Genomic DNA, 16,729 nt, shown 5'->3' on the forward strand with positions numbered 1-16,729 from the left:
GTGCTGCTTCTTTTAATAGGCATCTGAAGGGCAAGAGGTAATCTTCCTTTGGTGCTGTCCTGAAATGTTGTGTTTAAAGAAGCCATTTTTCTCTCTACAATCAGCAGGAGCTTCTTGATTCTTGATTGATTGATTGACTATTGTCAAGGTTGAAGCTGGGTAACTGCGTTATGCATTCATCAGTCATGCTGTGCTTTTTGGCACAGAAACTAATTTATAGTTACGATCATAAACAACTTTTATTCTATCCACATTCACTAGATATGAGCAATCACGCACTCTGATTGGCTACTCTACTACTAGGCTATCAGCTCATATATGGTGAGTAGAGAAAAACAAAATGGCGGAGCGTGTCGCTGAACCAACCGAGGATGAAATAAAAACTACTCAAAAACAAAACCCCAAAAAGTACAAAAAATAGCAGCAAGATATGGAATAAAAGTATTTGATGGTAAGAACATATTTTTTCCCCCCAAGAATGATCAAATTTTTTCACAAATTCCTACTGTCATTTCAGAGGTTTGTTTACATTCTTCATCTTTAAGCATTAAAATTTGTTGAATTTTTTTTTTTAGACTGGTTCAAAAGCTCAAAGTTTGAAAATTACAGAACTGAAATATCCAAGGAAGAATTAAATAAATGTCTAAAGCTATTCTATACCTTGGCACGACAGCAAGACAGCACTTTCTACAAAAAAAAAAAAACAACAACCACCAACACTAAAGTCAATTTGTTTGTATAATCTCATCTCATTATCTCTAGCTGCTTTATCCTGTTCTACAGGGTCGCAGGCGAGCTGGAGCCTATCCCAGCTGACTACGGGCGAAAGGCGGGGTACACCCTGGACAAGTCGCCAGGTCATCACAGGGCTGACACATAGGCTACGTTTACATTACGTCGAATCAGCGGATCATCAGATTAACGTTCTTAAAACGATTCGCGTTGACACTAAAACCGTTAGCCGTGCACACAGCAACACCAATACGCGGATACGCTCGGCTCCGCAGGCATCCTGCGCTCCAAATCACTCCGCCCTGAACAGCGAGTGCCCTCTGGAGGGTGCGCACTCCGGCCCTGCGCAGCTCACAGAGCGCGCGAGTGAAGTGAACAAGCCACGATTCGGGACTGAGCCGCTGTGTGTGAGATCCCAGCGCAGATCACTTATTACTTGCAAGTGGAAGGATGGCAAGCCTAAAGACAATCATAACTACACAATGGGCAGTATTTGCATCAGTATTTGCAGTATTTTCATACTTTTATACTCTTTAATGAAAGGTGATACAAGGCGGAAGTCCGCGCCGTTTTTCAGCAGTCGCGTCACATGACCAACGCCAGCGAATCAGGAAGGTGGATGTCACAGTGACGTTGTCCAATGAGACGCCAGCTAGAGCTCAGCACAGCGTATTCGCGTATTCTCAATGTTTACACAGCACCGGAGCTGATACGATCTGGATTGAATACGTGGACGCTGGCGGATTCCCGTTTCCCCGCTTTTTCAGGGGGGTTAATGTAAACGGACAGTGCGTCCGCGAAGAAAACGAGACAGATACGGTCTAGTGTAAACGTAGCCATAGATACAGACAACCATTCACACTCACATTCACACCTACGGTCAATTTAGAGTCACCAGTTAACCTAACCTGCATGTCTTTGGACTGTGGGGGAAACCGGAGCACCCGGAGGAAACCCACGCGGACACGGGGAGAACATGCAAACTCCACACAGAAAGGCCCTCGCCGGCCACGGGGCTCGAACCCGGACCTTCTTGCTGTGAGGCGACAGTACTAACCACTACACCTCCGTGCCGCCCTTGTTTGTATAATGTTTTTAATTTATTGAATTTACAAAAAACAACAATAAAAATGCTTGGTTTCTCAAAGTCCAGTGAATGAGGTGCTACTCACCTTGTCGGCTATCAGCTCATGTACGACTCGATTTCGTGGAATAACTGTTAAATGTTCATGTTTCTTTGTCTAGTTTGTGTGTATATAATGTATTTATTCCTATAGACACATCATTGAAAAGATGATGGAAATGCCCTTTTGTGCTTAGATACAAGTTTACACTGCTGATAAGCATCTGTGTGTTTTGTGTCCTATACCGGTATGTGTAGAAAAGCGATATAATGGCAGTTAGTGGTGCATTATGCAGTCCTCCTAAGCTCAGAGCTTTATTCCAGATGATGAGCTGCTAAGTCTTCTTGCCTCATGGGTCCGATTTAATCAAAGTGAAGCTGCTCATTGGGGAGGAAAAAAACCCAGCTGGCAATAGGATAAATTCTTCTACTTTTCGGACAGGCCATGCTCCTGTCAGCTTTCCATGCTTTGGGTCAAGTTTATGTGCCTTTGACTCTGAGCCAAGGAGAAGTTTTAAATGAGTTAAGGTATTCTACAGGCATCATGTTGAAGTGCTGGCGAAAGATATATTTATTCTCTAAATCTACACTGTGGCTAACAAAGGAGGCCCTACATATGCAGGATGTTATTAGAGGAATCTGTAAGGCAGTCATGCTCGTGGAGAGTTGCATTGAGACACATTGTTAAAGTGCTGAGGTGAAGCCAAGCTGAGCAGCTGTGCTGTAATCTCTCTTTCTCTCTTTCTCTCTGTCTGTCAGATTTTGTACCATTTGTTGATTAAACTGTTTTCTATCATTAAGCCTGCATTTCTTTTAAGATATTTAGTGCCCTATTAAAATATCTTTTCATTGTAGTTGTTTTTCTGTCGACGCAAACCCTGACAGAATACTCGTTGAACGTGAGAGAGCACATTTTTAAAGCATGATTACAGAAACAATTTCTGACAGGCCTTATTGTGAGACCAGGACTATAAAAGCTGCACCTGGTATGGGTTAAAGTTGGCCGAAACATAGATGCTGTCCAAGGTGCCCCCCCCCCCCCCCCCCGCCCTTCCCATGTTTTGATGAAAAGTCCTAAAACGACTGAATGCCTCGTCCCCAGTTTCTCCCATTCAGAATGTAGACATTATCCACTGTCACCCAGAAGATCATGGCCTTCCTTTCAAGGTTTCTTCCTCATCTCATCTCAACTCGGGCAGTTTTTCCTCGCCATTGTCGCCTGTGGTTTTCTCATTAGAGATCTAAGGCCAAGTTTACATTAGACCGTATCTGTCTCGTTTTCTTCGTGGATGCACTGTCCGTTTACATTAAAACGCCGGGAAACGGGAATCCGCCAGGGTCCACGTATTCAATCTAGATCGTGTCTGGTCCGGTACTGTGTAAACATTGAGAATACGCAGGTACGCTGTGCTGAGCTCTAGCTGGCGTCGTCATTGGACAACGTCACTGTGACATCCACCTTCCTGATTCGCTGGCGTTGGCCATGTGACGCGACTGCTGAAAAACGGCGCGGACTTCCGCCTTGTATCACCTTTCATTAAAGAGTATAAAAGTATGAAAATACTGATGCAAATACTGATGCAAATACTGCCCATTGTGTAGTTATGATTGTCTTTAGGCTTGCCATCCTTCCACTTGCAAGTGGTAAGTGACGCACATGCCCGACATGCACTGAGATCACACACACAGCGGCTCAGTCCCGAATCACTGCTCGTGCGCTCCACTCGCGCGCTCTGTGAGCTGCGCAAGGCCGGAGTGCGCACCCTCCAGAGGGCACTCGCTGTTCAGGGCGGAGTAATTTGGAGCGCAGGATGCCTGCGGAGCCGAGCGTATCCGTGTATTGGCGTTGCTATGTGCACGCGAATCGTGTATTGGCGTTGCTGTGTGCACACTAATCGTTTTAAAAACGTTAATCTGATGATCCGCTGATATGGTCTAATGTAAACCCCACCTAAATCAACACATGGATTTCTACAAAGTTGCTGTTTGACAATGTCTGTTGCCGCTAAAAGCCCTATAGAAGTAAAGTTGACTTGAAAAGTACAGCTGTACCAGAGTTAATAGTGCTTTCTGTCCTCAAAGGTTGACATTTTAGAGCCATTTGATGGCTGGAAAATTAGGATGTCATTAAGATAGCTGGGTCGTATTTTTCAGCGTGAACTTGGTGTGCTGGGTTCAAAACCGATAGCATCGTTTTCTAAGGAAGAAAGACATGAAGAAAAACGAAGCAACCTTCTGGAACCACTTCAGTAAAGCATAAAACACAATGATACGCTGGCTGCCTGCCCAAAACATATCCCGTGAACCCCAAATCAACACTGATTCGTTCAATTTAGATTCCTCTACTTTTCTACTCTTGGCTATTCTTAGCTACAGTAATGTAAGACACGTTTATAGAGGGAGGTCTGCAACAGTGTAAGATAAACTGGGAAGATAAAGAATCATGCACTGTGGTATTAAAAAAAAATGATCCACCCTTTCCCTTCACCTGAACTCAAGGGAGCAGGAGATAACCAGCCGCCTCCTGAGCTTCAGTTTCCGTGTTAAAAGCCTCAGAGAAATGCTGCTCAAGCACCCACCTACCAGAACATGGCCGCAGGACGCTCGCTGCAGCTCGGCAACAAAGAAAAGAGTGCTGCACTGGAATTGGATTCAGTCCAGATGCTTGCCAGTAGTTTCATTTTAGGTTTAAAAGCCAGTCTGAGCCAGACACAGAACTCGGGCTTCAGGTTGATTTTGAACTGGACGTTTTGTAGTTGTCAAAATATGTGGGTGAGCTCGAGGCCTTTGTATGTTTTTACATTTGCTCCGTATAAGTGGGCTATAAGGAGCTTTAAAGAAACACTCCAGAACGCTGACAGCACTCGGTATGTTTTGGATGAACATCTTAGCTTGAATGTTAGCTGTTTGTACTCACAAATCAGAACGGGAAACTATATCTTTGCTAAGATTGAATTTTCAGGGTAAATTCCAATTCTGCTTTCTTAGGCAGCTCAAAATGACCAAAGCCTCTTACCTAAAACACATGAAACATTTTCTACTGGTTTATAATTCATAGATTCTTAATTCCTCAAATTAAGAGACCTCTCTCCAAGAACATAAGCAATTTAGCCTGCCCTGAGGGGGGCTTTGGAAGCCAAGCCTTATCTTACAATATTAAGCATGACTGTAATTAGATGAAACTTTCTCATGTATTGTCTCTTTTATTCTCCAGAGAGACAAAAAGGGTCTGCCATTCTGTGTATACGATGTAAGCATGTTTAATGCACTTTGTTCTTTGTCAGGAGACCGACACAATGATAAAGGATAGGAATTTGGATGCAGAGACTATTAAAAGGAGATGCGTACAGACACGGGCTTAGAGACACAAGAAGAGAGAGGTAGTGGAGTAGAGCATCCCAGTGCTGCAGGTCTGCACAAGTAAAGAAAACTGGCTGAGAGGAGTGTTAACTCGCAGCAGATTGAAGGAACAGATTGCACTCCACACAGATTTGGATAGCATCGGAATTGGATTTGTAGAGATTTGGTTAAAATTCTGTCCGTAATGAATGTTAAGTGAACAGTGCCTCCTTTATATCATGCGCGAAGGCAGTGCTTTCTCTATAAATTATTTTTGCTACATGTGATTTGGCAGAGTGTATTAGTGCTGTCAGTGAACACTGGCACTAAAAAAAAAAAAAAGATTAATTTTTGGATGCATACGATTCTCATATGATAACCCATAACAAATAAAATGGTGCATTTGTAAATTAGGACTGTTTCTCTTTGTTTCCAGTACACTCACTGGCCACTTTATTAGGAACACCCATCCACCTGCTGTTTTATGCAGTTATCTAATCAGCCGATCCCTTAACAGCAGCACAGTGCATAAAATAATGCAGATACAAATCAAGAGCTTCAGTTAATGTTCACTTCATATATCACAATGGGAAAAATTGTGATCTCAAAGTGTGACTTTCACTGTGACATGGGTATTGGTGCCAGATGGACTGGTTTGAGTATTTCGGAAGCTGTTGATCTCCTGGGGTTTTCACACACAACAGTCTCTAGAGTTTATACAGAATGGTGCAAAAAACACTGAGTGAGAGACAGTTCTGTGCATGGAAACGCCTTGTTGACAGGAGAGGTCGGAGGAAAATGGCCAGATCGGTTTGAGCTGCCAGGAAGGATATAATAACTCATATAATCACTCTTTACAACCGCAGTGAGCAGAAAAGCATCTCAGCATGCAACAGCAGAAGAACACATTGGGTTCCACTCCTGCCAGCCAAGAACAGGAATCTTAGAATCAAGAACAGGTTCCTATTAAAGTGGCCGGTGAGCATATGCCAAAATACTTATATATACGTGTTTGTGTGTGTTTCTTCCCTCAGACTGAGGAATATCACGACTTCCTGGAGGGATCCAGTGTTTTATCTGACGCAGTCCTCATGTGCCTGACACCCTGCAGTATCATTGGTTGAGCACTGAGGTAGGAACCAATGGGAAACAACTTGCTGAAATGGCAGACTCAAAATAACCCACTTTATTTCCTCTTGATGTCCTGAACCTTTTGTCGATATTGCCTTGGTGAAACACAATTGAATTCTCTGAAGGAAATGTGGTTTGATTTGACAGTAAATTGAAGTCGTGGCCAGCTGCATTATCTTGGGTTAGTCGGTCACCTCAGGGTGTTGTATGGAGGGGGAAAAGGGTGGTGGGTTTTTATTTATTTATTTATTTATTTATTGGGTCCGGTTGAACAGTGCAAATCAAATACAAAATCGTGTAAAAGCTTGCTGTTTGAGGATAAATGAAATCGCAGGTTGTTTAAAGGTGTGTAGGAGGGCGTGGGTGTTTGAGTTAATGATGTGGGATATAGGCATATTTCATAATCTCATCTCATCTCATCATCTGTAGCCACTTTATCCTGTTCTACAGGGTCGCAGGCAAGCTGGAGCCTATCCCAGCTGGCTACGGGCGAAAGGCGGGATACACCCTGGACAAATCGCCAGGTCATCACAGGGCTGACACATAGACACAGACAACCATTCACATTCACACCTACGGTCAATTTAGAGTCACCAGTTAACCTAACCTGCATGTCTTTGGACTGTGGGGGAAACCAGAGCACCCGGAGGAAACCCACGCGGACACGGGGAGAACATGCAAACTCCGCACAGAAAGGCCCTCGCCGGCCACGGGGCTCGAACCCGGACCTTCTTGCTGTGAGGCGACAGCGCTAACCACTACACCACCGTGCCGCCCATATTTCATAATATTTTTGAATATTTAGATGATGGCATCATTTATCATGTTTATATCCTTTATATCCACATTACTATAGAAACACAAAGGTAGGAGCTTTGTAGCGGTTTCTCGATTTCTAGTGTGTTAATCCAGTCCCAGTTTAAGAGTTAACTCAAAAAAGCTTGCTTGATAAATGCCTTCTCACAGAAATCAATCGTTTGCAAAAAAAAAAAAGTGTTCTCCACAAGGCAATCATAAACATTCATATTATCACAGTCCGTGTAGACACGCTTCTGAGTAGAAGGCAGATAGTGAATATAGCATGAAGTTGTTTGTGTGGGATTACTGAGCACTGAAGGCTTTTCCAAAGAACTGGTGAGGAGAAAGTAGGCAAATTTGTGAGGTCTTGAGAAAGCATCATGGAACCATTATGGGCAGTGATCCAATGTGTGCAGTTAGGAACCAACAGTCGGATGTAGTGTTCTAATTCTGCCCACCCACATCTACATTTTACATGCTTTCTTATAGATACACGTTTCTTGCAAGAAGTGTGCCTTAATTGAGGATGAATATCTTTTGTATAGAATCTAATGGTATTTTTTTTCTCATAAATTAACAACATGAAATGACTTCATTTCAAATGTCCAGAGTGGGACTCTAAGGTAAGCATGCAGAAATTTCAAAATATAGTGCTTTTATATTGAATTTTTAAATTGGAATATCCAATAAACCAACAAATCAAAGAAGGTAGTTCTCCCCACTTTTGACCTCGAACAGTGAACTATTCGTATAATACTTCTGGCAAATTGAAGTGTTTTGCCTCATTTATTTCCATATTTATTTTTTTAGTCGTCTCAGGGAGTTTTTCCTTGCCACCGTCACCTCAGGCTTGCTCATTAGGGGTACGTTTATTAGTTCATATGGTTAAAATCTTTATTTTTCTGTAAAGCTGCTTTGCAACAGTGTAACTTTTGATTAGCAATTATTTTCTGAAGGTGAAGTGAATATCGGTGAATAATAACCAAGACGAAGTTGAGGTTATTATTCACTGAACCTGAGGTGGAGAATTGGTTTAGTATAAATACATAGGTGATTATTTAAAAAAAAATCGTATTTAAAAATTTTCAAACTTCAAAAGTGACATGCAAATGTAATGCGCACAGACTTGTCACTTATCTATGTTGATTCACATAAAATATTTTTTTCGAAATGGATAAAATAAATCATATTCCCACCTTACCTTTGAATAGCTTTTGACCAAACTTCGTTGCATCTTTATTGCTTTTAGGAACAGTGTTTTCTTTCATAATTTGTAATTCTTCCTCACTTAAAGGAGATACGCAGAACCTTTATTTTTAAAAAAAATTCTGAGTGGATAGTATCTCCATCCTTAACTCTTGTATGCTGTATAAATGGGAATTAAAAAATATTTTTGAGAGTTAAAATCGACCGCAAAGTTGGCATTCGAGCTGCCCCGCTGAGCCAGCCAGCCCTGGGTGCATGATGTCGCAGCGGGAACCGGTTTTAAGGCCGAGGCCTTTGACAGCTATAGACCAAAGGCATATAAATAAAAAAATTATGGTGAAAGTAAGAAATACCGTTACCAACTTGCTTAACAAAGACTGATTTGACTTCATTGATTGTGTTGACTCTCATTAAAACAGGATAGGTGTTATAACTTATGCAACATACATGTACATGCATGCATTTTCACTGATAAAACGTAAAAGGCTCATTAAATAATCAGATGAACTGAGACAATCACTTTCTGAAGCAAATTAAATAATCTTATACTGGTAACTTAAATACACAATACAAGTTACATGTATTCATCTAAATGCAGGTAAACAATGAGTGGTGTTGCTTTGTATTCAAATGAGAGTCGGCACTTACCCGTCTCTGTTTTCGCTTCTTGAAGGCCGATCTTGTGGCCGATTTGTTTTGAAACAATCTGACTTTCAGTTGTTTGTTCAGTTCTCCGTTCATTCGCTTCTTCCATGTAAGGGCAAGATATTGCTGCTGAGGCAAGCAGATCCAATGGAGAAATCAGGTGGCTGGTCCACTCATTCTCCATTTTCTCCATACTGAGTACTCCACCATTACTGCTCAGCTCAGGCAATTACTAAAACCCGGGATGGGATGTCACCGGTTTTAGCAACAACCGTGGGGAGGTCACTGCCCGAGCGATATGTCACGTCCCGTTCCATCCCGGGTTTTACCAGCAACCCTCGGCTCACACTCTGGGAGAACTAGTGCAACTAAACTTACTTTCCTTTTCTTGTAGTTTTCTTTTCCTGTAATTGTTGGTACTGCACCCTCATTCAATACGGGCTTATAACCAACGCTCCTCAGCAGATCAGAGGTCTCGTACGAGTCCTCAGTAAAATGTCCAGAGCAGAGGAGAGACCACTTCATAGGCGCCCAATGTGCCCGTGAACTTCTCGCAAAACATGTCCAAATCTTTGCAGTTTGAACATTCTTGGCCCATGAATGCAACGTAAATCCACCTTCTGTCGTGTTGCTGCACCGGCCAGCAACACATCTATGTGGCATGGTGATAAATTAACTCAAAATGGAGGATCGGAGTTGCAGTCAGCTTTGTGTTTTAGTATAGCGGAAATGGCGATGAGACTGATAGACTTCCTACTGTGATGTCATGGATGTCAAGGTCATTCACTCAGACCGCTACCTATATGAATCACTTTAATCGTAAAAATTACTATATTAGATTTATTGTTAACGCTTAACTATTCCTATGCCATTCTTGAAGTCTCAAGGCATTTATAAACAAAAAGTGAGACCATGGTTCTGGGTATATGCTTTAAGGTGCCAAAGCGATTGGCCGCCATTTTGTCAACGAGAAATAGTCCGAATTTCTCGACCAATCAGCGTGTGCAATTTCCTGTAATCACCTGTGTAGTTATATTAAAAGCACTATACAAATAAATTGATTTAGTGAGCATGGCTCTGTATTGAGGTTTTCTTGCTCTTGACATTACCCTTACAACCTCCTTATAGCTTATGGCCCTTTTCCACTACCCTTTTTCAGCTCACTTCAGCTCGCTTCAGCTCACTTCAGCCCGACACGGCTCGCGTTTCGACTACCTCAAAACAGCACGACTCAGCTCGCTTCAGCCCTGCTTAGCACCCAAAACTCGCACGGTTTTGGAGTGGGGCTGAAGCGAGCCAAACCGAGCTGAGTGAGGCTAGGGGCGTGAGCAGACACTCCCCTGTGCACTGATTGGTGAGGAGGAGTGTCCTCACATGCCCACACACGCCCCGCGAGCACGCTGGGATCTGTAAACACCGCAAACCCGGAAGAAGAAGAATTACGAATTACGAGAATTTCTGGAGCCTTATGCGCCTCGCCTCATCTATACGCTCTTGCCAGTATCTGTTGGCGTTGTCGGTGACAACAAGCCACAGCACCAAGACCAGCAACACTAACGACTCCATGTCCTCCATGTTTATTGTTTACTATCCGGGTTGTGAGACTACCGCTTAAAAGATCACTGATGTCACTGTTTGCGCCGCTTAACGACATCACGTGACGTCCACCCACTTTCGCTAACTCCACCCAATGTGTCCACCCACTTCCAGCCAGCACGGTTCAGCGCGGTTGTAGTCGAAATGCAACTCCAATAGCCCCGCTCAGCTCGACTCAGCCCAACTCGGCACGGCACGGCTCAGCCCGACTCAGCCGCGTTAGTAGTGGAAAAGCGGCATTACTTATAAATTATTGAATCAGCGACCACACCTACACAGCTTGTTGTTTTGGGGCTTCTCTATAAACGCTGTACGTGCAGTGAAGGCTCACAACAACCTTCTGTCATTTTTGTATCGTCTCAATGTTCTCTCTGTTTCTCTTGATTCTTCTCTCATGTTTACCCATTTTGTCCCTACGAGGAAAATGAGGAAAGCAGTTACACTCAAGAATGAGTGAGGAAATTTAATTAACCAAACCTTATTTTTATTCTTTCTTTATTTATTTTTTTAATATGTGGCTTCAGGGCATAGTGGGCTTATTAGGAACAACAGTGGCCCTTCAGAAATCACTCTCAGTAGCTGATTGAGTTAATATTAATAAATTATATCTGTAAAAATGTTTATTTACTGGTAGAGCAAACCTTTACTTTCAAGGCTTATATTATTAATGTTTAATGGTGCTGTTTACTCGATGCCCATTTGGGAAAAACTTAATATTTACAGTACCAGTCAAAAGTTTGTACACAGTTACTCATTACTATGAATGAGTAGGTGTCCAAACTTTTGACTAGTACTGTATATAATGTAATAATGGAATGAGCACTACGTATTTTGATGAAGCTTCAAATTTTATTATTGTAGTCATCACCGATTTTATTCTACTGTTGTTGACGTGGTTTGGCTCCTCGTCGTCTGCAAATATGTTATTCTGACTGATCACGTTTATCCCATAATGAAACATTTCTGTCCTAATTGGGGGGGGGTAGTCTCTTCCACAGTCATAATGTCGCCATCCACAGGGTACAGGGGCTCACTGAATGGTTTGATGTGTATGAAAATGATGTAAATCTTGTGCTGTGGCCTTCCCATTCACCAGATTTCAAGCCAATTGAACAAAGCGTTCTGGGTTATTTGTGGCCCAACAGTTGACTAAATTGCTTTTTGGTTTCGTTTGTCATTCCAACAGTGTAGCTAGACCTCTATTCTACTAATATCTCTGCTTTTTAAAGTAAAAGACAAGTGTTTTTAAATAACATGCAGAGCATTTCTTTTGTCAGTTTGATTCATTAATCTCTTAATTTCCGAATTCATTATAATGCTTACAATATTTGGTCAATAATTTCCAGGAAAAATGGCTTCTTGCAGTGTCACTTGATGAAGTTGAGCTTAATTTTGAGAACCTGCAAGTTAGCCTTTTCCCAAAATGCTGTAGAAGCAATATTTGACAGTTTTGTATTGGTACCCATTTCTGTTGCTGTACTCTGCACTGCGAGGAGTCTGGATGTTTTCTGACTGAGAGAAATAGCAGATATAAAACAGAATTATGAAACATGGGTTACGCTGTAAGGGGAAAACTAAAGACAGAATAAAAGATTGAGAAAGTCTCTGAGTGTTTGAGTACAGTAGATACTTACAGCAGCCCACCTGCTGCAGATCCCCATGAATTCAGCCTCCAAGAGTGGACCTCCAATCCCTGAGGACCGCAAACACACACACAGACGCATGCACACACGCATCACCACCACCAAACATGATTGGCCTCAGTGCTGATGCAGGTGGCAGGGTGTCTCCAGTGCTTGCTGGGAGCAGATGGCTGGCCAGATGCATGCCTGGATTTGACCTTGGTGCCCACAGATGATTGAACAGCACAGTCGTCCTCACTTCACACTCTCGCTTCCTGTGCTGCTCCTCCTCTGCTCACTGGTGCCTCTATTTGCTTATGGCAATTTATTATTTTTTTTTTAATTTTGAGCCATATGGAGCTATTACAAAGGCTGTCCTTCTAGGTACTGTCATATTCCTCCAACATGGGTGCATTTTAAATACGTCCATGTCTGAACATCACAGTGTTACTGGCCATCAAAGAAAGCCAGTACTGTGTATGAGAGAGCAGCAAACAGAGAGCGGTTTATAATTGGGTGAACAGATTCTTGAGTTTGATGGATAGGAGCCTTATTAAGTCTGCTGATCTTGGATGTGTGGGTTCAGCCCATTTCCCTCTGTTCACGCCTGTCAAAATTACCATCCGTCCCAGTGCCACCGTGTGCCGAGCACGAAAACATTTCTTCTGGGTCCTCACATGTCACGCGAGCTCAGAGAAAGAGATGAAATGTTCTATACAAGTTGAAGCCAGGCCACTGAGGTCAATATTAATAACAGTTGTGTTTTATTGCATTTTTTAAAACTCTTTTTAAAAACGTTTGTTTTTTCTTGCGGGCTAAACTTGCCATTAGTGCTACTGAAAATGAGGACAAAGAACCTGTTTGACTGTAACCTTTGAAGCACTGGCAGTGTTGATTTTAGCAGACTGAAGGAAGATTTGTGTATTATCCTGGAGACTTGGTTAGATTTCATTTCAGTTAGGCTAACATTTACAAATAACATTTTTTTAAAGTATGTACACAGGACACAATGTACCTTTATCAAAACTAATTTACATGATTCTGTTTTCGTATCACCAAATTGTTTGCTCATGAGCTGCTCTCATCTAATTAATACAAGTTTTTTCAGGCTCTGCAGGGTTGCTACACTGCCAAAAAACATCTATAATTGGACTCATTGATTTTCCGGAGCTGTTAAAGAGTTGTTCTCTCTTAATCACTTTGAATCAGAAAGCAGGCTGTGGTGCCGAAGAAACGTGCGCCAGGTCCAACTTTAATTATACCATATACTCAACACCTCATTAATGGGTAAAGCGACCTTAAACTCTTACTGGGTGATTTCTCAGACACCAGTGACCACCACTGACCAGATATTATTTGGGTGGTGACTCATTCTCAACACAGACGTAACACTGACACAGTAGTGATTTTGTTTCAGTGGTAAGATTGTATGAGGTGGAACAGCGTTTCTAGGATTTCTGCATCTACCTGGTTAGGCTGCCGTGTACGAGTACAGTTCAAACTAATTTGTGTTTTGTGAATGTGTTTTAACTGCTACTGTTGTCGCTTGGACTGTCAATATTTTAGTTTATTTTTTATTAAATTTTAGTTCCAATGAGAAACTGCAGTAACTTAAATGAATAGTTTGCTGCCCACTATATAATTTATACACATTACCTTTGTTTAAAATGTATTTAGCTTTCTTTTACATGTTAGATGCTAGGCTTTGTGCTAGCTTTGTTAGCAGATTAGCAAAGCAAACTAAGGTGGTGTTTACATTAGACCGTATCAGCGGATCATCAGATTAACGTTTTTAAAACGATTCGTGTGCACACAGCAACGCCAGTACACGATTCGTGTGCACACAGCAACGCCAATACACGGATACGCTCGGCTCCGCAGGCATCCTGCGCTCCAAATCACTCCGCCCTGAACAGCGAGTGCCCTCTGGAGGGTGCGCACTCCGGCCCTGCGCAGCTCACAGAGCGCGCGAGTGAAGCGCACGAGCAGTGATTCAGGACAAATAGCAGGAAGTGAAAGTCCGTGCCGTTTTTCAGCAGTCGCGTCACATGACCAACGTGGCATGACCAACGCCAGCGAATCAGGAAGGTGGATGTCACAGTGACGTTGTCCAATGACGACGTCAGCTAGAGCTCAGCACAGCGTATCCTCGTTCCTCAATGTTTACACAGCACCGGATCAGATACGTAACGGATTGAATACGTGGGCCCTGGCGGATTCAAGTTGTTCCGCCTGTGGAGTCGTTTCCCGGCGTTTTAATGTGAACGGACAGTGCATCCGTGACGAAAACGAGACGGATACGGTCTAATGTAAACACCACCTAAGTGTGCTAGTTGCATACATTCAACGGAAGATTAGCGAAGCCAGCTAGGGGTGTGTGTGTGTGTGTGTGTGTGTGTGTGTGTGTATAAACTCGCGTATTTCTCCATAATATTTCAAAGTACTGCTCATTTTCTTTTCCCAAGGAGAAAATAAACCCCAAGCCATTAATAACACTGAGTCGAGTTTAGCAAGACATCTCCCTTCAGTCTCACATATGACTCCTGTTGCTAATTATCCTGTCTCACCTATTTCTCCTCATGAATTTTAGCAGAAAAATATCAGAATCGGATCATACAGATTTGAAACTAAAATGAGGCTGAAACGAGAATCAGTTTTGTCTCCCAAGCTGTAGAAGAGGAAGCTTTGAGCAACAAAATATTCCTCTGGGGGTCACATACACTCACCAGAGGCATCAACAGTCTCTGCTACTGGGATCGAGATGCTGGCCTCTTCTGCTCCTCGGACCTGCCTGGTCCATCCTGGTGCCCTGCGTCTGGTTGGAGTCTCATCGCATCGCTCCTGTGGAGGGTGGCCCCATGTGGACAGTTGGGGGTCGCGCCTGGAGGACGCTCTGGACTCTTGCAGTGGTGCTTTTGTGGCTGGGGACTGCAGTTGACTTGCTGACTTTAGGACTGCAGTTGACTTGCTGACTTTGGGACTGCGGTTGTCGTGAACGGTTTTGCACTCGGGTTTCCGTTGGTGGGGGGTTTATAGCATCAACGAAGCTGACTTTGTTTGGACTGTTAATGTTGTAGTCATGTTGTCTGTCATTGCCCGGATGAGGATGGGTTCCCTTTCGAGTCTGGTTCCTCTCAAGGTTTCTTCCTCGTGTCGTCTGAGGGAGTTTTTCCTTGCCACCGTCGCCACAGGCATGCTCGTTGGGGATAGATCAGGTATAAAATTAGCTCATATTTGAAGTCGTTCAAATTCTGTAAAGCTGCTTTGCGACAATGTTTATTGTTAAAAGCGCTATACAAATAAACTTGACTTCCTAAGCTTTATTTACAGGAGGTTGTATATAACAGGATAAAATGAAACCACAGTTATAAGTTTTTCTACTATTATTGCACACAAATCAGTAAATTAGAAATAATTGCTTGTAGGAACTAAAGTTGTGAGTGGGGGATTGGATTAATGTCGAGCCATGCACTGAAGGACTGGGATTTCTGAGAAATTATTCAAGTCAGTCATTTGGATTTGATACTTTACCCAGTCATGTCTAAATTGCATAGAACGTAGGAATCTTGATTTAAATGTTGGTTGTCGCATTGCGGCTTGTCATTGTTGTTGAAATCATAGATTTTGTCCTTCACCAGTCAGTGTCTGACTACAGGGCTGTTTGTTAGCTATTTTTGTTCTGTTTGTGAAGCTGGCAGTGATATTGAGGTGTTTGAAAACCCCTCCAACACTGCCAGTTCTAACACCATTTTATGAGAACCACACAAACTAGATCATGTCACCCCAATGTCGGTGTCTCTTATATTCCAGTTTGTCTCTGATGATCACATGGTGGGGATTTGTCTGAAAAGATGCAGTGTGGGAAATAAGGCCGGATCGGCGGACATTTACTGGTAATTTTCGCATTTGTCAGTCTGTATTTCAGAAGTGTCAAACCAGATGGCCCATGGAAAACATTGTAAAGATATGGGTCTAATCTACTTCCAATTTTCTTCCAAATGTTACACTGGGCGAATACATTGTCGTAACACGGCCTGTGAAAAGGGGGCCCATGTGGACGCGACTTTAAAAATTCATAACTTGGCCACCAATGGTCCTCGCCCCGCCAAAATTTGCAGGCACCTCCCTCTCCCCGGGTCCCTTTGAACCAGCAAAGGCATGGCCTGCAACGACCCCGCCTCGGCCCGTTATTCACCCCTGAAAACCCTGTGCGAGCGCTGCTTGCCAAAATCTTTAATATGAGCCCTGGCTTGAGCCAGCCGTTAAAAGTTCATAACTCAGCCACCGAAGGTCCTAGCCCCACCAAACTTCAGGCACCTCTCTCTCCCTGAGTGGCACACTAAACAAAACAATAATACGCTCAGTATTCAGTGTTTTTATTGCACGATGCAGTTGAACTCATGTTTTAGGGTTGACAGTATCTGATGGATCCAGTCGGTTGATTAAGAGTTCAGTTTACAGGAAACTTTGCAGTACAGTATTACGTTAGTGCCAAACTGCCAATCAGTGGTTGTTGTTATGTGCATTTTTTTCTTTA

The 16,729-nt window shown here is 42.8% G+C and overlaps 1 protein-coding gene across 10 annotated transcripts in view; it reads left to right on the forward strand.

The window, feature by feature from the left end:
- The window catches only part of sema6e (sema domain, transmembrane domain (TM), and cytoplasmic domain, (semaphorin) 6E), a 247,251-nt gene that overhangs the window by 9,554 nt on the left and 220,968 nt on the right, over positions 1 to 16,729 (forward strand). For 9 of the 10 annotated variants that reach the window (XM_060921961.1, XM_060921962.1, XM_060921963.1 and 6 more), the window contains one exon: positions 6,229 to 6,326. The exons of the other annotated variant lie outside the window; for it this stretch is intronic. The gene's annotated coding sequence lies outside the window, so the exon portion shown is untranslated. The remainder of the gene's footprint in view (positions 1 to 6,228; positions 6,327 to 16,729) is intronic. 10 annotated transcript variants of the gene reach the window in all.

The sequence above is a fragment of the Neoarius graeffei genome, chromosome 5 (assembly GCF_027579695.1).
Source record: "Neoarius graeffei isolate fNeoGra1 chromosome 5, fNeoGra1.pri, whole genome shotgun sequence".
NCBI lineage: Eukaryota > Metazoa > Chordata > Actinopteri > Siluriformes > Ariidae > Neoarius > Neoarius graeffei.